This window comes from Prionailurus bengalensis, chromosome B3, assembly GCF_016509475.1.
Source record: "Prionailurus bengalensis isolate Pbe53 chromosome B3, Fcat_Pben_1.1_paternal_pri, whole genome shotgun sequence".
NCBI lineage: Eukaryota > Metazoa > Chordata > Mammalia > Carnivora > Felidae > Prionailurus > Prionailurus bengalensis.
Window position 1 is genome coordinate 22254727 of NC_057355.1, and position 27883 is coordinate 22282609.

The window sequence follows — 27883 nt, forward strand, 5'->3', positions numbered from 1 at the left end:
GCTCTGAGTCTCAATGCTTGATTTTCTTAATTCCTTTAGTAAGAATGCAGTCTTGAGATCCATGCTTAGTAGAGACAGGGAAAGCAATCAAGTAATTGTCTGAATTCCAACAGTAGAGCTTTCCAAGGCCCTTTGAAGGAAACCTACATCATCAACTAAAGAGAACTTTACTATCTGCCAGGGACAGGAAGGCCTCAAGATTTCAAGATGAAGGAGTGGAAAGCCCATTACTTCCAGTGACTCTGGTAGAGAAAGTTGGGGGAGGGGCACTGTGTGGTACAGGCATTCTGTGCTCTTTCTGGGCCAAAGAATCGGGTAAACAGGAATGTCAGGGAAATTGAGGAGGAAGTAAAATCAATGGTGGTATGAAAATGATACTTTGGTCCTTTTGTGACTGTGGGAGAACACCTGTCAGAAACTAAGCAGAATGCAGCAGTATAAGGGGGTTATGCAGAAGGACATTCAGAAGAGAGAGAGTGAAGGGGAGGGGGAGACAGAGAGAGACGGATACAGAGCAAGGGGAGAGAGAGAAAGAGAGAGAGAGAGAGAGGGGAAGAGACAGAGAGGTAGGGAGGCGAAGGGAGACAGAGGCCAAAAGAGAGACTATAGATTGACACACGAGTATATATTCATTTATAATAAAAATAAGGAATAAAAATGTTGTGAGTCATAAGCTTTTGAGTGACAGGATTATAGATAACTGTTACCATCTTTGCTCTTTTATGTATTTTCTGAATTTTCCCTAAAAGTCATATACCACTTTTGTAATCAGAAAAACAGACATTAAAACAAACAAACAAGACATTAAAGCATTTAAATCCTTTCTGCTTTCATTGCAGAGAAGTTTTTTTTTTCTGAATAAGACTGCAACCAAACCAGGTGAATAATCACAAACCTAAATTCACATCTGAATATGTGCCCCAGATAAACATCTTGAGAAACCAGTACCTGCAAATGAGGTGCCAAGACTTGAACTTTATTAAGCTGCACTGTAATGGGAATGTATGCCTGAAAAGTGGGATCTTGTTCTCAGAGAACTAGATTCCCACCACATAGGAGGGAGGACTGTCACCCCTCCATCTATAGTGCCCCTGGAGTGGCCTCCAACAATGCATGACAAGTCCTCAGGCAGCAGAGAGACTGGAGAAAGAAATCAAAGGATAAGACTAACATCTGGGCAGTAAGAAAGAAAGAAGGACCTTCCCCACTTTGTGGTTTGGGGTCCCAAGAAGCTCAGCTTTTGTGGGAGGTAACATTACAGAAAATCCCTGGGTTTACTCCTTGGGCTGCAGACTAGCCACCCCTGTCTTGATAAATAGTAGGCTGTCCTGGTTGTGGCCTTGTAAACAACTGAATAAGAGAAACACACAAATGAACAATATGTAGTTATCTCTGTAAAATCCTTTGTTTACTCCTTTGATCTAATTAACATGAGGAAATAGGGCTTAACATGAAAAAGCTTAAAGATGAAAAAGGAACCTCAAATGAGGACATTTGACCACCATACTTGCTGCAGAGTACTGGTTAGCAAGTGAAGTCTTTAGTGTCAGAACAAGAGAGTACTGATTACAATGATAAGGCTGCCCTGGATCACACCCAGCCTGTAAGGATGAAATAAAATTTGAAATAAAATTATGTATTTATGTATTTATGTATGTATGTATTTATTTATTTTTAATTTTTAAAAATGTTTTATTCAGTTTTGAGAGACAGGGAGAGAGAAAGAGAGAGAGACAGAGTATGAGCAGGGGAGGGACAGAAAGAGGGAGACAGAGAATCCAAAGCAGGCCCTAGGCTCTGAGCTGTCAGCACAGAGCCTAAGGTAGGGCTCAAACTCATGAACCACAAGATCATGACGAGAGCTGAAGTTGGACACTTACCTGATTGAGCCACCCAGGCATCCGTGAAATAAAATAATTTAACAAAGTGAGATTCCAGTTCTAGGAAAAGATGGACTAGACACACTGTCACTATTCTTATTACTAAAAACAGCTTAAAACTCTGGGCTTAATATACTAAAACAAAGAAAAAAACAGACAAAAGCAATAAACAAACAAGCCTAGGAAGACTGAAAGGTGGAGAGTGAAAGGCAGACTGGCTAGGGACCCTGAGACTTGGTGAACAACACAATGGGGAGGTCCCTGGGTTTCCTTTATGTGTAATATATCCTGGACTAGGTGCTGGACAAGCCAGCAACTTGGCTATGCCAATACACACTCTCAAAAACAGCCTGCTCTCTCTGGCCAAAGGACAAGGAAAGAAGCAGCCTACCAGGATGGAAAAATTTTATGCAATGGACCAAATACCATGGAAAAAAAACTGTGATTCCACCTCACTCCTGAGTGGGGAGCCTAGACTTCTACCTTTGTTGGGCTGAAATGAGACACTCATTTCCTTTCTCCCCAAGAGTGGTATCAGAGCAAGCCAAGAGGGCAGGCAGGACTTTCATCCTTGCTTGGTGGTAAGAAGACCCTCTCGGCTCACACTGTCAGCATAGCTATACGGGGAGGCTGGGATTCCATCCCTATCCAAAAGTAACAAAGCATTCTTCTCTTCTCCACCTAAATAGTATCTGTAGAGATGAAGTAGGGAATATTATGAGGGATTCCCTCCTCTGCCCAGCCATGATAGTAGCAGCTGAAGCCCAATAGGAAACCTGAAATTCCACCCCAGCTCAACAGTTATAACAGTTTTATTCCCTCCTCGCTTCTCCAGGGTGTCCATGGAGGTGGAATGGGGAACTTTGTCTTCCATTCCCACCTGGAAATAACGAGGTAACACATTATTTCCTCTGTCAGACTATTGTCCAAGGAGGACTGCCAAAACATAAATTTTAAATAGGTTCAGAATCTCATAACATAATATGTAGGGTATAATTGAAAATCACTCATCACACAAAGAACCAGGAAAATCTCAACTTGAATGAGAAAAGACAGTAGATGCCAATACCTATGTGACACAGATGGAATTCTCTGACAGAAGTTTTAAAGCAAATATCATACAAATTCTCAATTATAAGCATCCTTGAAACAAATGAGAAAGTAGAAAGTCTCAGTAAAGAAATAGAAGGTATAAAAAAATAATTGAAATTTAGAACTGAAAAATACAACAACCTAAATGAAAAACTTACTGGATAGGCTCAACAGCAAAATGAATAGGACAGAGGAAAGAATCATTGAACTTAAACACAGAACAATAGATATTACCCAATTTGAACAACAGAAAGAAAATAGAAAAAAATTACCAACCTCAGGGACATGCACATATAGCACAAGATACAAAATTTGCATCATCAAAGTCTCAGAAGGAGAGGAGAAAGAATCTGGAGCTGAAAAGTATTTGGAGAAGGAATTTCTTAAAACTTCCCAAATTTGGAAAAAAATATAAACTTGCAGAATCAATAAGCTGAGAAAACCTGAAGTTTTATAAATCCAAAAAACAATCTATGCCAAACACAAAATAATCAAACTTCTATAAACTAAAGCAAAGAGAAAATATTTTTTAAAAATTATTTATTTATTTATTTATTTATTTATTTATTTATTTAGAGAATAAGCAGCCCCAAGCAGCCTCTGCACTGTGAGCACACAGCTGAACACAGGGCTCAATCTCACAAACCATGAGATTATGACCTGAGTCAAAATCCAGAGTCAGACACTTAAGTGACTGAGCCACCTATGCATCCCAAAGAAATAATCTTGAAAGCTAAGTGGGGGAAATCACCTAATAGTGGAACAATAATTCAAGTGACAATGGACTTCTCAGAAACCATAAAGACTAGAAGGAAGTGGAATAACATTTGTCAAAAGCTAAAAGGAAAGAAATGTCAACCCAGAGTTCTATATCCAGCAAACATACTCATCAGAACTGAAGGGGAAATTAGGAAATCTTGGATGAATAAAAGCCTAAGAGAATTTATCACTAGCAAACCTACCTAGAAGAAAGGCCAAGGAATTTCTTAAAATGGAAAAGAAATAACAAACAACAAGAACAACAACAAAAACAACAAAACCCTCCCAAAACTTGGAACATCAGGAAGTACAGAAAAACAATGGAAAGAGTAAAAATTTGAGTAATACAAGACATCGTCATTCTTTTCTAAGTTATATTTAATGGTTTAAGCAAAAATTATAACATTGTCTGATGTGATTCTCAAAGTACTACATAGAAGAAATATTTAAGGTGATTGTAAATAGGAGAAGGTAAAGGCACTTAAAAGGAGGTAAAGTATCTATATTTTATTCAAATTGATAAAATATTAACATCAGTATACTGTGGTAAGTTACTTATATACAATGCAATACTTAGAGAAATTATGGAAACAAAACAAAACAAAACAAAGAACTGAACTCATACTGTGTGTTCTATGACCACAGTGGAATCAAAATTGGAAGTCAATAATAGAAAAAAATTTCAAAAACACTTCAAATACTTGGAAACTGAACAACAGACTTCTAAATAATCTATGGATTAAAGAGGAAGTCTCAAGAGAAATTAGAAAACATATTCAATTGAAAGAAAATAAAAACACAACATATCAAAATATGTAAGACACAGCTAAAGTACTGTTAAAACGTAAATTGACAGCACCATTTTTACATTAGAATAGAGTAAAAGCCTCAAATCAATAATCTAAGCTCCCACTTTATGAAACTAGCAATATAAACACACAGCCAGTTAAAAAAGGAAGAAAATAATAAAGAGCAGAAATAAAATTAAAAACAGCAAAACAATGGAGAACAATCAGTAAAACAAAAAGCTGGTTCTAGCAAAAGTGACAAAGGAGAAAAGATACAAATTACCTATAACAAGAATGAAACAGAATATTGCTGCATATTCTCAGACACCAAAAGTATAACATGGGAATATTACAAACAAGTGTATACACATAAACTTGGTCACTTAGATGAAATGGATCAATCTCTTGAAAAGGAAAAACTCTTACAACTCACTCAATATGATAGATAGATAATTTGAATATTCCCCTAACTATTAAAGAAATTTAATTTGCAATTTAAATCTTCCTAATGAGAAATCTCCAAGCTCATACTGTTTCTGAAGAATTTTGAAGAATAACACGTTTAAAAAAAGAATGCCAATTCTATACAAGCTCTTCCAGAAAAGAGAAGAATAAATAACACTTTTCAATTAAATTAACAAGGCCACTATTACCTTAATACCAAAATCTGAAAGATACAGTATATAAAAAAGTAAATTGTATTCTTAATAAACACAAATATTATTTATATATCATAAATATTATATAAATAAGTATAATAAATAACATAAACCCTACTTGGTCATGGTATAAAATTATATATGTGTATGTATGAAATTATATACATAAAAAACCAAGTCAGATTTATTCCAGGGATGCAAGAATGGTTCAATATTTAAAAATTTATCAATGTTGGGGCGCCTGGGTGGCGCAGTCGGTTAAGCGTCCGACTTCAGCCAGGTCACGATCTCGCGGTCCGTGAGTTCGAGCCCCGCGTCGGGCTCTGGGCTGATGGCTCGGAGCCTGGAGCCTGTTTCCGATTCTGTGTCTCCCTCTCTCTCTGCCCCTCCCCCGTTCATGCTCTGTCTCGCTCTGTCCCAAAAATAAATAAAAACGTTAAAAAAAAAATTTTTTAAATTTATCAATGTAATTTTACCATATTAATAGGCTAAAGAAGACAAATCCCACAATTATATCATTCATGATAAAAAAACTTTCAGGGGCGCCTGGGTGGCTTAGTCAGTTGGGCGTCCGACTTCAGTTCAGGTCATAATCTCGAGGTCTGTGAGTTCGAGCCCTGCATCAGGTTCTGTGCTGACAGCTCAGAGCCTGGAGCCTGTTTCAGATTCTGTGTCTCCCTCTCTCTCTGACCCTCCCCTGTTCATGCTCTGTCTCTCTCTGTCTCAAAAATAAATAAACGTAAAAAAAAAAACCTTTCAGAACATTAGGAATCAAGGGGAATTCCTTCAACTTGATACAAAATTATGCAAAAATACTATAGCTAACATAGTTAATGGTGAAGGACTGAGTGTTTTCCAACTATGATTAGGGTCAAGGCAAGGATGTTTGCTCTCACTATGTTATTCAACATACTACTGGAAGTGCTAGCCAGAGCAGTAAGACAAGAAAGGAAATAAAAGACATACAGATTGGAAAGGGAGAAATAAACTGTTACTCTTTGCAGATAAGATAAAAGTCTACATAGAAAATCCTTCAAAGAAGTTACAAAAGATTCCTAGAATAGGAGAATTCAGCAAGTTCACAGGATACAAGATCAATATACAAAAATAAACTGTTATTCCTATACACTAGTAATGAACCCATAAACACTGAAATTAAATATACAATACCATTTGCAATTACTCTGTAAACTGATGGAATACTTAAGTATAAATCTAACAAAATGTGTACAGGACTTAAACTATAAAACACTCATGAAATAAATAAAAGAAGATCTAAATAAATGGAGAGACATATTGTGTTCATGGACTGGAAAACTCAACATTGCAAAGAAGACTCCCTAAAATGATGTATAGGTTTAATGCAATTCCTATAAAAACTCCTGTAAGATTTTTGTAGATATAGACAATGTATTATATAATTGATATGCAAAGACGAAGAAACTAGAAGAACTAAATAATGTTTAAAAATAAAAATAATGTGGTATTAATCACTCTAGCTGAATTTCAGACTTACTACACAGCTTAGTTTATTATATGGCTACATAGATCAACAATACAGAATAGAAAACCCAGAAATAAACCTACAGAGGTATGACCAATTGATTTTTTTTTGCTTTGGTTGCATTTTTTAACAGATTTATTGAGATATAATTCATGTACCATACAATTATCCCATTTAAAGTGTACAATGTGGGGTGCTTGGGTGGCTCAGTTGGTTAAGTGTCCAACTCTTGATTTTCGCTCAGGTTATGATCTCCTGGTTCATGAGATTGAGCCCTGTATCAGACTCTGTGCTGATAGTGCAGAACCTGCTTGGGATTCTCTCCTTTTTTCTCTCCCCTTTCCCCACTTGCGTGTGTGTGTGTGTGTGTGTGTGTGCCTTCTCTCTCTCTGTCTCTCAAAATAAATAAATAAACATTAAAAAATAAAGCTTACAATTCAGTGATTATTATAATATTATATTATTAAGTTTTTAAAATTGTGGAAATGTATATGTAACATAAAATTTGCCATTGTAACTGTTTTTTAAGTGTGCAGTTCAGTGGCATTTCAAAAATTAGGAACATTTCACGAATTTGCATGTCATTCTTGCTCATGGTCTATAGTAATTTCTCTGCATCACTCCTATTTTTGTACATGTACTCCCAAAGTGGGTACTGGCCAAGTGATTTTTGATAAAAGTATAAAAGTAAATCAATGGAGTAAAGGCAATCTTTTCAGCAAATGGATATCATTTGCTGATTATACACCCATCAGCAAAAAAAAAAAAAAAGCCAAAACAAAACAAAACAAAAAACCTCAATCTCATATTTTATACAAAATAAAGTAAAAACAGATTATAGATCCATATGTAAAACACACACCTATCAAGTCTTTAGAAGAAAAAATAGGAGAAAATCTTTGGGTTGTAGGGCTTGGTGACAAATCAAAAGCAAAATCCGTAAATTGGACTTTATTGAAATTAAAGCTCTTGGCTCTGTGAAGGACCCTGTTAAGAAGGTGAAATGGTGAGCTGGGAGAAAAGGTTTGCAAACCACATTACCGACAAACAATTCCTATCTAGAAAATATAAAGAATCTCATCATTCAATTCTAAAAGACAAACAATCCAATTAGAACGTGGTTGAAAGCCCTGAAGAGGCCATATATAAAGAAAGGCTTTTATCTCTGCTACTGTAGCCAGTATGTAAATGGAGCACAACTTGATTCAACAACAGCACCCCAGGCCCTGCAGCAGGGGAGCTTTGTGGATGCAATTCAGAAAAGACTGCAGAGAAGGACGCCAACAAGGGACCAAGGTCAAGGAGGCTTATACACTAGGCCTTCGTCAGCAAGTGCTACGCAGAGAGACCAGGAGACTTCACAGAGATATGGAAGAGATTCACACTAACCTTATGAACCAGGTATAACTGATAGGGGCAGAAAAAGCCAGTCCCAGCTGCTTTAAGTGCTTAACTCTGAACTTGAGCCAATTTGGGCTGACAGAGAGACATTTTTTGCAGTTATGGCATCTGTTTTCCAAGAGTGCTGCATGGGATGAACAAGGTCCCTGGTGGTCTCAAGTGCCCAAGTCATGGATTCCATGATGTGTATTAATGAGTGTTTTATAGCAGTGCTGTGCCAGGCACTGGGGAGAAAGACAAGGTGTTCTTGCTCGCCTGTGTTGGCAGGTTGTCGAGAGTTTAGCTCAGCTACTTCATGGCATTGGTATACATTTTGTGTGGTCAAATGGCCTGCAGGGCCCTTAAATGACACCAGCCCCCTCATGCAAGCACATCCCCTAAATAGCAGCCTGCAGAATTATAAGCAAATATAAGTTCCTGATATGACTTCTCCAACAGCCCTTGTGAGAGTCTCTGCCATCTCATAGGGCTTCCTTAGGTAAGACCCTTGTGAAACTTAACAAAGCCCTGTTTTGTTTTTTTTTTTTTTGGTCTGAATTGAACAATCTGGCCTTATTCCAGCATTCCCTGAAGCATTCCATCCACAGACTCTAATATGAAGGCATGAGCCCCAGGTCCTGCCATGCCATTTTCTCTTTATCTGCACCCTTGCTTGACCTCCCCTTTTTGCCCCCAGGGGCATCATGTACTTCCTTCAGGACCTGCAAGTAATAAACTCTATTTCATTTTCTTGTGTGGTCTTTTGTTGAACTGCAACTGACCATCTGCCATCCTTGGCCTCTGCTTAGCAAATGTTAATTTAACAAGAATAAAACCATAACACAGTTAAATAAGGAATAAAGAGTTAAAACTGCCAGAAGCACCTCTAGAGAAGGGTGAATACAAAAAAGGGTCAGAGAATGACAAACACCTCAATGCAGAAGGGTGTGGTGAGCAAGGCAGAGGTGCCCCTCTGGAAATCCATCTTGAATTAGGAAGGGGGGGTCATAGTGAACATGGGACTACATGCCAGGTCAGCTTGGTGCTTCCTTCCACAGACCCCCAAATGAGCTGGCATCACACAGGAGTAGTACTTGTGTATTAACCATCTTTTATTTTCTATATTTGATGATTTGACATCTTGGGGCTTTGATAACCCTAAAGGGACAGCTCTTCCCAGAGTTAGCCAATTCCTAGAGATAGTAAAGAACTCACCCCTAAGCATGGTTTTCATATACAAAACAACAAATCTAGGGTCCACACCCTAAACACCTTCACTATGGAGGACACTCCAAGCCACTATCCACCTGCCCTAAATACCCAGGACCAAGTACTAGATGACTAGGGACAGTCCCTATGCTCCAGAGACCACTGGAATTAGTCACATTAGCCAATCCTAACCCCGCTCACCCTGCCTTACCCATCCCTTCCCATGGAAATGACAATAAATCCTCTTGCCCACATTTTACCCTCATTCCCTGTGCTTCCTGACCAACCTGAGGCTCCCTGTGGCATGGTATGCCCCCACTTCTTGGGAACTGTGATTAAGAAACTATTTTTTGATTGACAATCATTTCCTGATCTGTTGGCCTTACTATGTCTCAAACTTTCTATTAACACACTATATTCTAAAGCAACTTGTACTTGCTTGAGATTATGACTAGTTAAACTTCACACATTCAGCCTCTTTTTCTGTAACATGATTCCATTCTTCATATCAAGATTTTTCTGGCTGCTCCATCAAGTTAAAGGGGATCCTTTAGAATACTGATAATGAAATTGAGCCAACTCCCCAGACTCATTCCAGAGTGTGCTGAGAAAGTTAGTGCCCCCACCTTAGAGAGTGAAGCTCTGTGGGTCCAAGTCCTGCCTGGTATGCAGGGTGAGACCCTCTGGAGTGGGGAGGAGTGGGGGATTATACTAGGTCCAGATCAGAGTTTGGGGATGTTGAGTATTCTACCCATTCTGTTTATGATTCAGATGAGGTCACACCCAGAGCAGGAGTGCTGATGTGACCAAGACAGAATGAGAATGAGCAGTGATGAAATGAGCCTCATGCTAAATGTTCACTGACTGGTTCATGAGCTGACGAAAGCTTGATTACCCAAAGCAATAGTGGGACACGTCCATCATTTCATTCATCATATGAAAAAGGCTGATTTTCCAGCAAGTCTTTGACTTGAAGGGGATGTGAGGTGCATTGCAGGCTCTCAGTCCTTCAGGGTATAGACCAGGGTGACGTCATAGCTTTGTCTACACTCCCCGCTTCAGCCGGTCTCCTGGAGCTGGCTCCACACAAGCAGTGCAGGGTCTCTAGCTATGACATACTGCTGTGTCTGAGCTTCTCACTTTCCTTCCTGTGCTTTAAAGCACATTGCCCCATCTTAAATCTACCCTGCTCAAAATTGTTTTCCTTCCTTTTTTCTCCCTCTCTCTCTTGCCTTACTTTCCTTTTTATCACTAATCTCCATAATTCTGCCAACTTCACTTGCTATAAATCACTTTGAAGTCACCAGGTTCTCCAGGGGGAATGAAATCTAAATTGCATGATGATATCTGTAATACCTACAAGAGCCCTGAAAAATACAACCACAAGAATGGGAAAGCTTTTACCTCCCTAACACTTCTTAGAGTGAGGTGTTTTTTTTCCTAGCAAAGTTGCAAAACTCCACTAATTTTAAGTCTGAGAATTGATTCCCTGGTTTGCACTGAGGTTCAAAGGATATTGTGAGAATACACATTTGAGATAACAGGGGATAATGCATTTTGTTTGTGTCATCTCAGATTGGGGTCCATTGGCTTGTTCTTGGAAGCTCTCCCTGTGGGTAAACTCTGAGTGGCTGGGAGGCGATAGACCAGGACAGAAGCCCCAAAGGGGATTTTTTTCCTCGGTCCTATTTCCTGGGCAAAGACTTTCTGAGCACTTACAAAGGTGTGTCAAGGAAGTACAGCTATGCAGCAGGGCACAGGGTGGTGTTCTGCCCTGGAGGTCGGTCTGGGGCAGCCCACACAGGTCCAACTGGCAGTGCTAAGTAGGAAGTTAGCCGCCCAGGTAAAGACTCTGGGAAACTGAATGAGCATGATGTGGGGAATCTAATCAAAATGCAACTTAATTTTTGTCTCCTTGACCTCCTATATTCAGGAGGGAATTTAGCTGGGGGAATTCAGAAGAGTTTTCTTTCCACTGGATGAGAATCTGGTATACCCCCCTGACTTATAAACACAGTCCAGATCATAAATGGCATGTATTGTGTCCACTGAGTTAATCACACCTCCATCTCTCAATATTCATTTAAGGTACTTTCTCCTCCAGCCCCTCTAAACCTGGGCTGAGGGATCCTGCCTGCTATAAAGGGGGTGAGGCCTGGTATATTTTGATGAATTTTAGGCAGGGGAAGGGAAGTTTGAACTGAGGATCCTCCAGACCCCACCTTATGTCCCCAGGCCTGGCAGAACTTTTCACTAGGAAACATCATTAATAGGGTGAAAGGCAAACCAAAGAAAGAAAAGTTCACTGAAATCCACAGCATCAAGAAAGACGTTAATAAGAAATAGCTAATCCAATATAAAAATGGAAAGATATCTGAACACTTCATAAAAGGATACCTGAATGGCCAAGAACCAATGAAAATTTGCTCAACCTCAGTTACCACAGAAATTAAACTAAAATCGCAATTAGACACCTCCCAGATCTGAAATCACTGAAACAAAATATACCAAGTGTAAGTGAAGATGTGAAGTATCTGGATCCTTCCTCCTGAGCTGGTGAGAGTATAATTGGTTCAACACCTTTGGAAGATACTTGGCAGTATCTACCAAAACTGATCACACATATACCCTATGACCAGCAATTTCAGTACTTGGTATATACTCAACCACAATGTGTACACATGTATACCAAAGCATATGGAAAGAATTTTCATGGCAGCCTTACTCACAGAGCTAAGAACTAAAAGCAACCCAAATGAATACCAATGGTAGGCTGGATAAATTGGTATATATGCACACATGGACGAAGAGTGTATTAGTAGCACAGTATGAATGAATGACCTATGTTCAATATACTTATCATACAACATACTATAATTCATCACATGAAGTTTACAAATAACCTACAAGTTAGAAGTCATGATAGTGAATAGAGTGGATAGAGAAAAAAGGAGGTGATGTGTTAAAAACACAGGGGGCAAAATGGATGCAGATAATGAGCTATTTTTTGGTCTGAGTGGTGATTACAAAGGGATATGTGCATTTCTGTATAACTCATGAGGCTGTACATTTTGATGTGTGTTTTTCTGTAGGTATGTTATACTTCAATAAAAAAGATGGGCAATAAAAATCTGTGGACCATAAAAGAGCCCTTATGTAAACCTAATAAATAGGCTCATGAAGAACTTCTCCAATCCAACTTCTGTTTACACACATTTTTGAAAAACAGCCTTCCTGGCACGTAGCTGGGCATTTGCTAGCATGCTATTGATCATTTCACTCAGTCTGAACACTTTTATCCACATCAGCAAACCACAGTCTGCCCCTTCCTCCAATCCCTTCTCCCCACAGCAGATAGATCTTTAAAAGATATGTTATATCACATAATTCCCTGCTTGAAACTCACCAACAGCTTCCCACTACACTGGAATAAAACCCAAGCTTGCTTCTTAGACTTCAATGTCTTTGTCTTTCAGTACTGCACCACCTGCTGTGCCCACTGCTCCAGGCTTACCTGGCACCAGGGCTGTCCAGGACCAGTGCTTCAGGTCTGTCCCCCACACATGCTGGGTACTTCTCACACCCTTTCCTGCACTTGTGGCTGACTTTGCTGGAAGAGCTTCCACAGCACTTCCCACCCTTTTCCTTGCATTCCAAGAATCTGGTTCAATTTCACCACTGCTGAGAAGCTTTCTTCACTCCCACCCAAACTGCCCTCTCCATTATTATATTACCGTACCAATTACTACTTCTGGAGAACTAATATAATCTGTAATAACATTATGCAGCCATCCATCCATCTGTCCCTCTATCCTGTGTGTGTTCCCTTTGGAGAATTTAAGTTCTGGGAACTTGCCTGTTTTGTCTCCCCAGGACCTAGCACATAGCACAGTTCAGGGCATGTCAGAGCTACTCAGTAAAAGTATGTTGAAGAAGTAAATGGAAATTATAAAGGCAACTACCCATTCAATCCATTCCTCTGCTTTACACCTGGGCAAAGGTGTTTCCTAAACTCCTGAACTCCAAAGTGAGCGTTCAAGACAGTGCCATTTTGGCAAAACTGTACTGAGGTCTTCCTGGCTCAACAGTGTGCTGCATACAGAGGGTACACTAAGTCACAGACACTGCTCACATTTTAGTGGTATAGTGAGACACAAATAGGTTACTTCAGTTCATACTGGTTTGTAAGGAAATTATATAATTGTAAACAATGTTATGAAAATGAAACCAATCATTTTTCTTTCTTCTTTCTTTCTTTCTTTCTTTCTTTCTTTCTTTCTTTCTTTCTTTCTTTCTTTCTTTCTTTCTTTCTTTCTTTCTTTCTTTCTTTCTTTCTCTTTCTTTTTGTCAGGAACCCAAGAAACCACCAGAGGAAAAGCATTTAGAAAGTTTTACTAGTAATTATTCTCACCTACTATTTAAAAAAAGTATTGCTTAATGACTTCAATAGTGCACTTTGTATTAACACCTTTATTCTGTGGTCTGAAATATTATGCTGTTGAGATGCACTGGCAATCAAAGAAAACAAAATGGACCAGATAATCGTACATGATGTGTGATTGGGCACAACTGTCAGAGAGAAATAGGGCAGAAAGGAGAAAGGACAGCAAAATGCGCACAAGATCAGCAAGAGCGAAGAGAATGTCCTGCAGGAAAGAAAGGATGTGTGCTTTCCTGGTGCTCAAATACCTTTGTCGCCACATCACAAGGACATGCTGGAAGCAATGCGAGTACCCAGCAATGAGGAACACTACTAGGAAATTTGGTCTATCAACTTCAGTTGAACATTTTTCAGACGTTAAAAGTCACCTAAAAAATGAAGATGACCAAATGGCATGTTCCCTGTGATGGCACTTTGTAAAATCTGTGCATGTGGACACAGAGATCCAAGCAGGTCATTCCCCTCTGAAAGCTGCCCAGGGTCCTACACCACTTAAAGTGAATGATGGTGACACCTGGGTGGCTCAGTCGGTTAAGTGGCTGACTCTTGATTTTCGCTTATGTCATGATCTCACGGTTTGTGAGTTCAAGCCCTGCATCGGGCTCTGCACTGACAGCACGGAGCCTGCTTGGGATTCTGTCTCCGTCTCTCTCTGCCCCTCCCTCACTTGCTCTGTCTCAAAATAAGTAAAAATAAATGTAAAAAAAATAAAGTGAACTATGAAAATTGCAAAATAAGTCACATGTATACCACTGTGATGTGCAAATGGTGTTCTTTGATCTAATGTTGTTTACTTCATTTAAATTTTTTTTAATTTTGAAATAATTTCAGATATATAGACAAGTTGCAAAAATAATACAAAGGATTCCTACTTACCTATATATAACTATATACCCCAAATGTTAAAATTTTACATTTTATCATTCTATGTATGAGTCTAATCTAAAGACTCTATTCATTTCACCCATTGTCCCAACAATGTCCTTTGTGGCAAAACACTTGTTTTCTGATCCAGAATCCTACATTGTATTTCATGCTTATATGTCTAATCTAGTTTTTAAAAATCTGAAACAGCTTCTTAGTCTTTCATTTCATGACCTTTACATCCTCCAACTTGGGTATGGAATGTCCCTCCATCTGGGTCTGTTCTGTGATGATTCATGATTAGAGTAATTGTACATTTCTAGCAGGGATACAACAGAAGTGATGCTCTGCCCTCAGTGCCCAAGCACCAGATGCCCAAGACACATGATGTCTACTGGGCTCTAGGTGGGCTCGTCACTGATGATGCTCATTTTGATCTCTTGCTTAAGACAATGCCTGTCTGTTTCCTTCACTATAATGTCACTATGTCTTCATTTGTAATCCACCTTGCATGGAAACACTTCATGCACATATTCTACATCTCAGTGAATTTGTCTCCGCTAGTTTAGCACTCAGTGGTATTCTTGCCTAGAACAATTAAAACTTTGGTGGTTGTCAAATGATGATTTTCTAGTTCCTTCCTTTCTTCGACATTTATTAGCTTGTATTCCACTTAAGAGAAAGCTTTTCCTTTACACCTTCCCCATTTATTTCTCTATTTATTCCTTTATTTACATTAGTACAGGTGTATGCACTTTTCTTTACTAAAAATTACCTATTTAATAAGTAATAACCAACTGCTGTTATGATTAGTTTGAGGCTCAAACCATCCCACTGTCCACCTGACTTGCCCCCATCACTCTTTGATGATATGTTTTTCCTGAAGTTCTAGTTACGCAAACACACCATGCTTCTCTGACTCTCTTCTCATGGCACCCCCTATTTCTTTGCCGGATAATTCCTACTACTCTTTAAAGAGTCAATTTAGTAAGTTTCCCCAACTTCTCTTATCCTCCCTTCTCAAATCTTGCTATGACCTTGATAACCCATGTTTCTTTTCCATCCTATGCCCTGTCTGCTGGTTTAGGCTTAAGCAGTGGAGTCTGTGACTCAAATTTCTTTCTTACCCAGGTAAAGAACCATTCTGGTCCATGTGAGGTACTCAACAAATAAATATTTGCTGAATAAGTGAATAGGGAAAAAAACCAAAAACAACAGTGGAAACCTTCTTATTCTACATAACCTGTGATTCTATAGGTTTTTATATATTAGATCAAATCTCACAACTTTGTTGTTGAGATCTTCCATCTCCTTGCTAAATTTTTTCCTGTTATTTGAAGTTATTGAGAAAGCCAGATTAGTCTCTCACTACTATTTGCATTTTTCACTTCGTGTGCTGACACTTGGCGCATAATGTTGTAAATTCCTTCTTCCTTTTTGGTTCCCAGATATTGTCCTTCTCAATAACTTAGATGTGTAACACACATCTGAAAAATATTCCAAACTCAGCTTCAGAGAGTCTGATATTTCTTTCCAAATCAACCATCCCGGAAATCTTCCTGTCTCCATTTAGGGCAACCTCATGTTTCTATTTCTTCTGGCCAAAGACTGCAGGAGTCAATGTGAACTATTTCTTTCCCACTCCCCATCTGGCCCATCAGCAAGTCCTGTTGGGTTCTAAATACAATTTGAACACTGACCTGCCTGCTTCCCACTGCTCCCCCTGCCATATCCTCATCCAAGTACTCTCTTTTCTCACCAACAGTATTTATGGCAACTGTCTCCTCCCTAATCTCCCAGAAAGGCTGACATCTAGTTTCAAAACAAGGATCTTGCTAAACCTAAGTTAGATCAAGTCCCCCTGCCCAGGACCCTCCAATGATGTCCCATCTTACTCAGAGGCAAAGCCAAATCCTACAGTGCCTGACAATGCTTTGAATGACATGGTGCTTGGTTCCCCTCTGATCCCATCTGCTTCTCCTCCTTATCTCCCCACCAGCCATACTCTTCCCAGATGTTTCCTCTTCCTGGAGCAGACATCCCTCTCCTCCTCCAGATCCTCCTCACAATCACTGCTTGATGAAGCCTCCCCTGACCCCCTTGTCTAAATGCTCAATTCCTCATGTGGGACTTCACTGCTTCAAGTCTCTGTTCTCTGCTTTATCTGTTCTCCTCAGCACTGATCACTAATGGTCTATATATTACACACATATATTGTATTTTTTGGTCCATTTCTCCCATTAAAGTGTAATTTCTACAAGCACACAGAGTTCTATTTGTTCAGTAATATATAGTGCCTGGCCAAAAATAGGTACACAATACATATATTAAAAATTAAATTGAAATGCAATGAGTTCTATATCTGAAAGGATGTTTCTAACTTCCCATTCCACTTTTCTAGTTAGAGGAATAGTTTTCAGGATATCTAGTGTAGCATTCTGTGGGCAATCTATGGTGTGTTTTCTATCTAAAAGGAAAAACAGGTGGACTTGGGCTGCTCTTCACTCTTAAACCAGATTGAAAAACTGTCAAGGTTCTGCTCATTTCTAAGCAAAAGGAATCCAACAGCATCATGTTAGAGGCAATCAGACATATCCATTTGCCTTTTTTTTTTTTTTGCTTTTAAGCTTAAATAATAATACACTTTTTACACAGAAATTAAGAAGTGTAGATGATCCCTGTAAAGGCTTAGTGACAATGTACATGTTAATATTAATGATAAATAATTGCAATATTTATTTATTTATTTATTTATTTATTTATTTATTTATTTATTTATTTATTTTTGAGAGAGCACAGGCAGGGGACAGGCAAAGGGAGAGGGAGAGAGAATCTTAAGCTGCCTCCATGCCCAGTCCGGAGCCCGATGCAGGGCTTGATCTCATGACCCTAAGATCATGACCCTTAAATCATAACCCGAGCTGAAATCAACAATTGGATGCTTAACTGAGGCACCCAGGAGCCCCCTAAACAGAGAAAGCATTGCAGAAGAGTTTAAAGTTACACACAAGACACTACCAAACAGGTGTCGGGTGATTCACCCACATTTTACAGACTGTTTCAGTGAGTTCCTTTTGTGTCACATCCAATAAAGTTGCTATTTCTGTATAATCAGTGTGTGTTATCTCGAGATAATCAGGGTGCAACAGTACAGCATAAAACACCAGATGGGTTTACAATAGGGGGAGAAGGTATTAAAACAATATCATTAGGTTTAAGTGAAGTCAAAGGCAATGTTGACTCAAATGCACACTTTGTAAGAGCATAGAGCCTTTGGGCTACCACTTGTGTCCTGTGCAAAGTTAAGTGGCCTCAGGTGATTTCTTCCACTTTCATCTTCCTGTTCTCTTCTACCTCAGTATGTCTTTTGAGCTGTCCTCCCTCAGGGTTCAATCTTCAGCCACAGTTAGCCTGTGAAAGTGTTCTTCAAGAACAAAAGCTGAAAATCAAGTTAAAAACCTTACTACTCATTTTCTCCAGCATTGTTTGTGAAAGACACTACGACTTTTGTCTAACACAAAATAAGGTAACGATTTCTAAATTAATGTGACTATTACTTGGTTTCCTTTTCCTGGCCATAAAATTAAAATTTTATATTAAATTAATGGAGGCCACTGAAAAATCACGTGTATATCCCACAAAGAAGCCAGGTGACAGCGGCTGTACACAGCTTGCCCGTGTCATAGGAGTAATGGCAAATACTCTGCACATCAGCCTCCGTATTGAACTTGGGGTTCCCTGAAGTCATGGCTGGTGCACTTGTCTTCAGATTCCCCACATGTGACTTGATGTACATGCTCAATAAAAATATGTTGACCGATGGAGTGAATGAATGCATAACCAAAGAAGAAGAGGAGGCAGGATCTGGGTGTGTAAACAGTTGTCAGAGCACAGTGGCTGGCCTCCACCTGCAGTACAGACTCATCCTTCCTTGCATGGATTCTGGGCATTTAGCCCAGGCATACTATGGGGGACAAAGGGCTCTGTGATCTCTTTGAAGTTGATGGAGGAAGAGAAGAAAGCAGTTCACCCAGAACCCATAGCAGGAACCGAGGGAGGGCATGGGCATGGAGGTCTGATCGGTACGGAGAGGATGGCACCAAAAGCACACCCATCCCTTCTCACCTCAGCAACCCTGGAACAGCTGTGAAGTTTCTGCGGGTGACACAACTCCCAGTTTGAGAAACCCAGTATGTCTGGGTCCCCACATGTATATATGACCCGACACTTCTTGGTAGACATTCACAGACTTCTCAGACAGCGGGCAGATCCTCATGGATGCCCACTAGCTGGCTCCCAAAGCTCCCCTGGCTGGACAGTGCAGGTGTGCAAATGTGCTTCTGAACCCTCTGTAGCTTTGACGCAGAGACTTGTGGCAAGGTGTGACAGCTGGCCTGCAGCAGTGGCCCTACGTGGCCATGATGAACAAGGCCATGATGAACAAGCCACTTGAAGATGGCTTACAAGACAGAGTTCATGGCTTAGGGAGGATGATCAGAGTTGGCCAAGATGCCACCACTGACAGCATGAGGAGACCAGGGAGTTAAACTTTGTTACAGAGCATTACAATCTCAGAATTGTTCTTTGTTATTTCCTCGTGGTTTTTTTCAATCACCTAAATCACACACAGTGAACACATATACACACACAAATTATGTATGTAAAAATTTATGCGGGGGCAAAAAGTGAAAATCTTCCTATGCCAGGGTCCACTTCTGTCAAGAGCCTGTCTAGAGTCACCCAGCAGCAGGCAGCATCTGGTTTGTCTGCCAAGGAGCCATGTTGGGGCTGCAGGATGTTCAGGTTAAAAGGGTCCCAGTTCTACCTTGTCCATGCCTGATCTTACTGATGACAAAACAGAGTCCTAGGCAACATGAAATTACATCCCAGGGAAAGGACCATACATCAAGGACCCAGGGCTTTCAACTGGCTGTTCATGAAGCTCTGGGTTCCTGGTCTGACTGTCCTGGCAGCTGTGACTGCAGCCCCCTGGACTCCTTGACATCAGCGTGGATGAAAATGGAGTAGGAAATATTCTGCTGGTCAGTGGTCCCAGAGGTTCCTCAGTGCTGCTGAAGAAGTTAGCTGGCTTGTCTTATCAGGACAGTGAATCCCACTATGGGAGGCTGGCTAATGCAGGGGGAAAGAAGCAAGGAGGCAAGGCCTGGGAGCCTGGCTAGAGAGGAGGGGGGTACCTTGGAGCATCTCAGGCACCCAAGATGGCCATAGTACAAGAGGTTGAAGCAGCCGGGTGAGGCCAAGAGGCCAGGTCAGCTGTTTTCTCCTCTCAGATCCCTCAGCTTGGCCTGCATAGCACAACTTACCCTTGATGGTGGTACCAGTATTACTGAGGACACAACTGATCACTGCCTCAATCTACACTCTACCCCTCACTTATAGGACCTCATGGGCTGGGTGGGGGGAGGCACAGGGGAACTTTAGCTAAGTGACCAGACTTGTAGAAAGAAATACTGGTCCTAAATCCTTCCAGAACTTTCCTTTATAAGCATTTAATTAACATATCAAGGATATAATTAAGATCATGTTACATAGTCTTGGGTGGCTTGTTTCTCATAACCATGGCTGTTTTTCCATGCCAGCAGACAGAGATAATTTACTTCCCCACTGCTGGCCACATAGCTTTCCATTGTGTAGATGCACCAGGATTCCCTGAACTGTTTCCTTTCCATGTCTTGGCAAAACAAGGGATGTCTGTTGAAGTATCTTGGCCTGCAGGGCAAAGATGGCTGTAGGAGGGGCACCTGGGTGGTTTAGTCAGATGAGTGTCTGACTCTTGATTTCAGATCAGGTCATGATCCCAGGATCGTGGGATGGAGCCCTGTGGCAGACTCTGCATTGACAGCAGAGCCTACTTGGGATTTCTCTCTCCCTCTCTCTCTGCCCCTCCCCTTCCCTTCCTCCTTCTTTCTCTGGAAGAAAGGAAAGGAAGGAAGGAAGGAAGGAAGGAAGGAAGGAAGGAAGGAAGGAAAGAAAGAAAGAAAGAAAGAAAGAAAGAAAGAAAGAAAGAAAGAAAGAAAGAAATGGCTGTAGGAAAGATTCCTGAAAGGGGCAGTGGTTGTTAACATGGAATTAGATGTTAAATTAGATAGACACTAGCACATTGTCCTTCGTGAATCACAGGGAAAACAAATGTTAACTGTGTGAGGTGATGGATGTTAATTAAACTTACTATGGTGATCATTTCACAACACACACATAGAGCAAATGTTTATGTTGTATGCCTTAAACTTATACAATATATGTCAATTTTATCTCAAAAAACTAGAAAAAATAAATTTCACCACAATTAAAAAAAATCCTATGCCAACTTATATACTACCACCCACAAACCATGTGAGTGTCTGTCTCCCTGCACCCTCGCCAAGCCTGGACATCTTAATCTTTTACATATTTGCCAACTAAGTGAACAAAATGTGGTACCTCAGAGGTTGTATTTTTTTTTTAATTTGCACTTTTCTGATTATTCAGCGATTGATGAACTTTTCACTTGTTTATGGGACATTTTTATTTCTTCTGCAAACTGCCTGTGTATATCTTTTCCTTAATTGTACTTGTCTATTTTTCTTACTGATTGGAGCACTCTTTGTGTATTATGGATATTAAATTTGGGGCTCAGTGAGTTAAACATTCAACTCTTTATCTCAGCTCAGGTTTTGATCTCAGGGTTGTGAGTTCAAGCCCTATGTTGGGCTCTGCATTGGATGTAAAGTGTACTCAAAAAAATAATAATTAATTTCTTACCATTGGTTTCTTATCTTTTCATTTTTTATGATCCCTTTCACCCATGAAAGTAGAGAATTTAATTAAATAAAATCTGCATTATTTCTCTTCTAAATTTTGTAAGCTTTGTGGCTTGCTTAAAAGTGCTTCCCCAAAAATAAAGGCTATTCCCTGATATTTCCTTTTAATAGTTCTTGTTGTATTCCCCCCACCCCCAAATGCTCATACTTTAATACATCTGGAATAAACATTCGTATGTATAAGAAATATAGTGAATTGCTTCCATATGGATAATCAAGTGTTACTACATGGTCGAGTTACATGGTCTATCTTTTCATCCCTGATTTAAAATATCACATTTAACATACACTAAAAATTCCTTTTATGCAATCCTAAGGAGACAAGGAGTAGGTGGTAGGAGCTTTGGTAGGGTTGGTGAGGGCTTCAGGGAACTGAGATTCAGTTTTTGTTGTTCACAGAATGGGAACTCACGTAGATTTTCTATTAATTCTCAGCCTCCCTTTCTTGATCTTTGCTGGCTCTTCCATGCTCTCTGACCTGTAAATGACACATTCCTTGGAGCCTCACCCTGAGCTCTCTCTTACATTTTCTCCATAGATATTGTCAGCACTCATGTCCTGAAATATCATCCAAATGCCAATAATGCCCAAATTTATATTTCCAGCCATGAACTCTCTTCTTAACTTCACTTCAGTCTTATGGATCTGCCTACCTATGTGACATCTCACTTGACTATCTCAGTTACTTCAAACATAATGAGACTACAAACATGTTCTGCTCTCCTCATTGAATTGGCTTCTCCCTCCAGTTTTCCTCATTTGTGAAGGGCTCTTCCATTTACTTAAGTGGATCAAGCCAGGATCTTGGGAGCCATTCTTAGTCCTTTTTTCTCCACAACGAGTGAAGCTGTTAATCCATAACTCATGTGAAGTCTACAATTTAATGACAGGATTTATATGTTCAAATGACTTTAAGTCCACCTGCTTCTCTCCATCTTAATTTCTACCCATCTGCTCCAACCACCCAGCACAGAGCAGCTGGAATGACCCCCTTCTTCTGTTCTTGGTCTCCATCCCCAATCCATTCTCCATATAGCAGCCTGAATGATCTTTTAAATCGGATAATGCATTTCCCTCAACTTAAATTCCAAAGTGATCCTTTTTTTGCAGATGGAATAAAAATAGAAACTCCCCTCCATGACTTAGGACCATTTGTGATCTAGCTCCTGCCTGTCTCGCCATCCCCCTCCATACCAATGGCCTTCATCCATTATGCTTCTGCCCTCTGCCCCACCCCAGCTTTCTTCTCTCAACCTCTCTAAGTACTCTTACTCTTTGCTTGCCATCCTTCCTATACTGACTCACACACATCCCTCAGGTCCTATGTTATTTTCTAAAAGGCTTCCCCTCTTTAATTTACCTAAATTAAGTCCCACCTTTATTTTCTCATAGAACATACTTTCCCCCTTTACTGTGCTTCACATTAATTACAACTATGTGCATGTATGTGTTTTGTTAATATCTTTATCCTTCATTACACTGGAAGCTCCAGGAAGGGTTGGGCCATGTCTGTTAATCTCCATTGGGAGCCCAGCAGTTGGCACAATGCCTTGCACGTGGGCACCTAGAAAGTGCCAAATAAGCATTAACATACTGTTTATTACATAAATAGATAAGTGAAGTTTGCAGCCCTGTTGCCCCATAGTTTGGCAAAAAACAGATGGACTGTTGGGCCTGGTTTGTATCATAGCTCTGACATTGACTGTCATGAAAGAGGAGATAACAAAGCACTGAGGTCAGCGACAAGAGCATGGCAGCAATTGGTTATAGTCACGGTGAGTCATGTGACATAGAAGCTTACATTCAGACAACCTGGGAAGGCAGTTCATGGAGTGCTCAGAACAATGGGTGAGGATAGGTGCTTATTGAGTATGGCCCTTTAATGATTTTCCTTTTAGAGTTAAAAATAATATAACAAATCTGACACCTAGTTTACCTTCAAGGACATTCCATGTGGCACCTGGGGAAGCAAACAAAAGTAAGTGCAGCTAAAACTGGGTCTTATTTTCATTCTCCACTTTCAGATTTAATCCTCTACTTTCTGTATGCCTAATCCCATCTTGCTCACATTTCTGGGAGATCCCTTCTTACATGTCTACAGAGTTTTTCCATATTCAGAAGTTGGGGGATATATTCTGATTTTGCATTTTAAAGAAGTAAGATAAGCAGAGATGTTTATAGCAGTTTATTCGTAGCTGCCAAAACTTGGAAGCAACCAAGATACCATTCAGTAGGTGAATGGATAAATAAACTGTGGTACATTTAGACAATAGAATATTATTCAGGGCTAAAAAGAAATGAGCTATAAAGCCACCAAAAGACATGGAGGAAACTTAAATGCATATTGCTAAGGAAAAGAAGCCAAGGTTACCTACTATATGATTCCAACTATAAAACAGTCTAGAAAAGCCAAAACTATGGAGACAGTAAAAAGATCAGTGGTTACCAGCGTGGGGGAAGGGTTGGGGGAGGAGGGATGAATAGGCAGAACACACAGGATTCAGAGGATTTTTAAGGATTGATACTGCAATGGTGGATACATATTATTACCCATTTATCCAAAAACACAGAATATACAACATCAAGAGTAAACTCTATTGTAAACTATAGACTTTGGGTGATTTATGATGTGATAACATAGGTTTATCAGTTGTAAAAAATGCACCCGTCTGGTGGGGGATGCTGATAATGGGGGATTCTATGTGGAAGGGGGAAGGGGTATGAAATATCTCTGTACTTTGCTCTCAATTTTGCTATGTACCTAAATCTGCCTTAAACAATAAAATTTATTAAAAAGGAGTAAGATATGAAATTATTCCTAATGAAAAATAAGTAAGCACATAATCACATAAACACAGACATTTGTCCTCCTGTACCCCTCTTGAACACGCTCTAGTCCTTTGGCCAAAGAAGCAGAATCCTAGATAGGAGGAGGTGATCCAGGACAGAGAGAGCATAGGGCAGACCAGGCTCTCTCCTCCTGTCTTCCCTGAAATTTCTTCTTTGATATTAAAATTATATCAAAAAACTGGGGCACCTGGGTGGCTCAGTCGGTTAAGTGTCTGACTTTGGCTCAGGTCATGATCTCACTGTTCATGGGTTCAAACCCCGCATCGGGCTCTGTGTGGACAGCCCAGAGCCTGGAGCCTACTTCAGATTCTGTGTCTCCCTCTCTCTCCAACCACTACCTCCCCCCCACCCCACCCGCACCCCTGCTCATGCTCTGTCTCTCTCAGTCTCTTAAAAATAAATATTTTTTTAAAAAAATTTAAAAAAATGTATCAAAAAAACGGAATAATCATCTCCTTGGAGTCTCTTTCACTCTATGGCCAGTTTCCTATGGCCATTTTCTTTAGTCAACCAAACAGAACACCTGGAGTCAACAGAACTTTTTAAACACATTGTACTGTTATAGAAAAGTCACCCCTGGCTGGTACCTAGGCATGGAATTGAAATTTACAGGGCGCCTGGGTGGCCCAGTTGGTTGGGCGTCCAACTTCGGCTCAGGTCATGATCTCACTGTTCGTGGGTTCAAGCCCTGTGTCGGGTCTGTGCTGATAGCTCAGAGTCTGGAGCCTGCTTTGGATTCTGTGTCTCCCTCTCTCTCTGCCCCTCCCCCACTCACGCTCTGTCTCCCTCTATCAAAAAATGAATAAATGTTAAAAAAAATTAAAAAAAAGAAATTTACTCTGCATCCCTAGGCTCGAGAGAACTATGAGAAAAAGGAGGCTGAGAGATGTCCAGAATGGCTCAAGGGGAAACTGGAGCTAAAGCAGCACATCCTGCCTCCCAGTTAAATGTGGCTTTTAATTATGCCATGTTCCATACTTATGTCAAGGAGGGGATAAATTTAGTTGCATAACTTTGGCTTAATCAGCCACTAGGACATACAATTCATGTTAGAAACCTATGCATAACATAATGGCTAAAATAACCAAAAAGTTGATTCTTGGAGAAATGCACTCCAGTTAGCTAGAAAAGTCACTACACAAATTCCTAAAGCAGGCCAAACAAGCATGTTCTCGACAAGTTTATAAAGATGGCTCTACCAGCTTCAGCACAGTCCTTAAAATATTGTGGGGAAGGGGTGGCTCAGTCAGTTAAGTGTCCGACTCTTGGTTTCGGCTTAGGTCATGAGCTCACAGATCATGAGATAGAGCCCTGTGTCAAGCTCTGCATGGACAGCAAGGAGCCTGCTTGGGATTCTCTCTCCCTCTTTCTGCCCCTCTCCACTCTTGCACGTGTGAGTGTGTGTGTGTGTGTGTGCACGCGTGCGCATGCTCTTTAAGTAAACAAATAAACATTAAAAAATCATTTACAAAAATATTGTGTGGAAATGTTGCATTAATAAAGTAGATTAAGTCCAATAGCTGCATTTTGTCTTTCTTTCCATTTCCCGCTTCTTTCTCATGGTGCTTTTTCCCACAGAATCTTGCTCTCAGTGTTACACTGCATTCTCTTAGCTGCGTTTTCCTCTGGGTACCAGTCCATGTGTTTTGCCATGGCTGCAATAAATCCTACCCAACTGCAGCCCCATGTCTCCTTACAACCACTGGCACAATGTAACTGCTCCTTCACACAGCAGCTGGAACACAGAAAGCATAGTCTGCTCAGTCGGCTGTGGAAGGCTTCTCGACAGCATTCGGCTTGCCACGGTGGGCTCCCGAGTCCAGGTGTCAATCCTGACTCATGATCCTGCTGGCTGCATAAAGCTGGCCAAGTGGGTGACCTGATTGGGTCTTGCTTTGTGTTCTACCTGTTTGGATTGTTGATAGGGTGAAAGGAGGGCAGCACAAAGGGCTCAGTGCAGAGACCAGTACAGAAAGGGTGGAACTAGAAGGTGTTGATGATGACCCACCCTCCAAGACTCATCATGGGCCATTTGTTCTCTGGGCACAGGATGCTCTTCCCACCCTCATCCTCTTTTTCCCCCTGACATTCACATCCTGATCCTCCACCCAGCTCACTCCTATCAGCTTTTCAGAATTCAACGTAAACAACTACTTCCTCCAGGAAGGCTTCCTGGCTCCATAGACCAGGTCAGGGCAGCCTCTTGCTCTCTACCAAAGTGTGCTTTTGACTCATCAGGGAGCAGACATTGGATCTGCCTTGTTCATCACCCTCTCTTCAGCAGAAATTGGACCACAGGCAGAGTAAGTGCTCACCGCACATCTGCTGAATAAATTAAAAGTCATGGCTGGAATAGTCACCTTGGGAGTCAATTGTAGACAAGATACTGTTTGAGTGCTTTCATAAAAAGAACTGAGGATTCAAGCCTCAGCCATATGTGGAGGAAACAAAATCAGAAGTCAAGAGAGAGGGGGAGACACCAGACCCCTATTCAGAGGAAGACTGAAAGCCATGAGTTGTGGAGAAAGGACAAAATGGAAAAGCAGACTGTGTTTCAGCAAGGGGAGATGACATAAGAATGCCAATTCTTTCAAAACTAATGCAAAACTGGAAGGCAATGTCAATCAGAGCTCCAATGTTGTCTTTTGGGAAATTAGATATAATAATTTTGAAGTGTGAAGGAAAGAACTTATAAGAATAATAACAACATTAATAAAAGTGAAAAGTTTTATACTTGTGGTTGTATTGTGGTGACAATGGGTGAGGGTATAAAAAAGTCAAGACTGGCCACAACTTGCTAATTACAGACACTAGACAATGGGTACATGAGGATTCAGTATATTTTTCTGTATACATTTATAGATGTTCAATTTTCCATAATTAAATGTTAAAATATTTAAGTAAAATGAGGTCAGCAGGAAACAAAAAAAAAGGCACTGTCCTAAACTCTACATCTATTAGCACATTTCAAAGAGCAAACAAGAAAACTGAAGAATGGAATAAGAATAAGAAAGGGTTTGCTTCACCACAATGCTGAGCTAATCAGTATATTATGAAACAAATGTAGGGCCAAAGTGGCATCAGTTCCCAGGGAAAAAAGTGGTCCATTTAATAAAAGGAGCTGGCAGAAAATAGACTTACACCCCACCCCACCCCTAGAAATAAATTCCAGATAAAGACATAAATGTTAAAATTTTAACTGTAAACATATGATAAGAAAAATGCAGTAAAATATTTGTATGACTTTGACATGAGGAAGACCTTCCTAAACAATGCAAGATACCCCGAAATTATAGACAAATAATAAAAATATTTAACCAGATAAAGGTTTTTTTTTTTTAATGTTATTTATTTAGTTTGAAAGAGAAAGGTAAAGAGTGAGCCAGGAAGCGGCAGAGAGAGAGAGGGAGAGAGAGAATCCCAAGCAGACACTGTATTGTCAGCAGAGAGCCCAACACAGGGCTTGATCCCAGTCTAATGACCCTGAGATCATGACCTGAGCCAAAATCAAGAGTTGAACGCTTAACTGATGGAGCCACCCTGGTACCCCTAACCAGATAAAGTTTTAAAATATGGCAGGAATAAACACTATAAAAAGACATTAGTAGAATTTGTAATATTTGCCTGCAAAATGCT

At 40.2% G+C, this 27883-nt stretch overlaps 1 protein-coding gene and 1 non-coding gene across 2 annotated transcripts in view; both read right to left on the reverse strand.

Annotated features, from left to right (window-relative positions):
- OTUD7A (OTU deubiquitinase 7A) overlaps positions 1 to 27883 on the reverse strand; it is a 372333-nt gene that overhangs the window by 213791 nt on the left and 130659 nt on the right. The gene's annotated exons all lie outside the window — the stretch shown is intronic.
- LOC122469725 lies at positions 7233 to 7338 on the reverse strand. Its single transcript, XR_006293615.1, has one exon. It is a non-coding gene; the product is annotated as a U6 spliceosomal RNA (small nuclear RNA).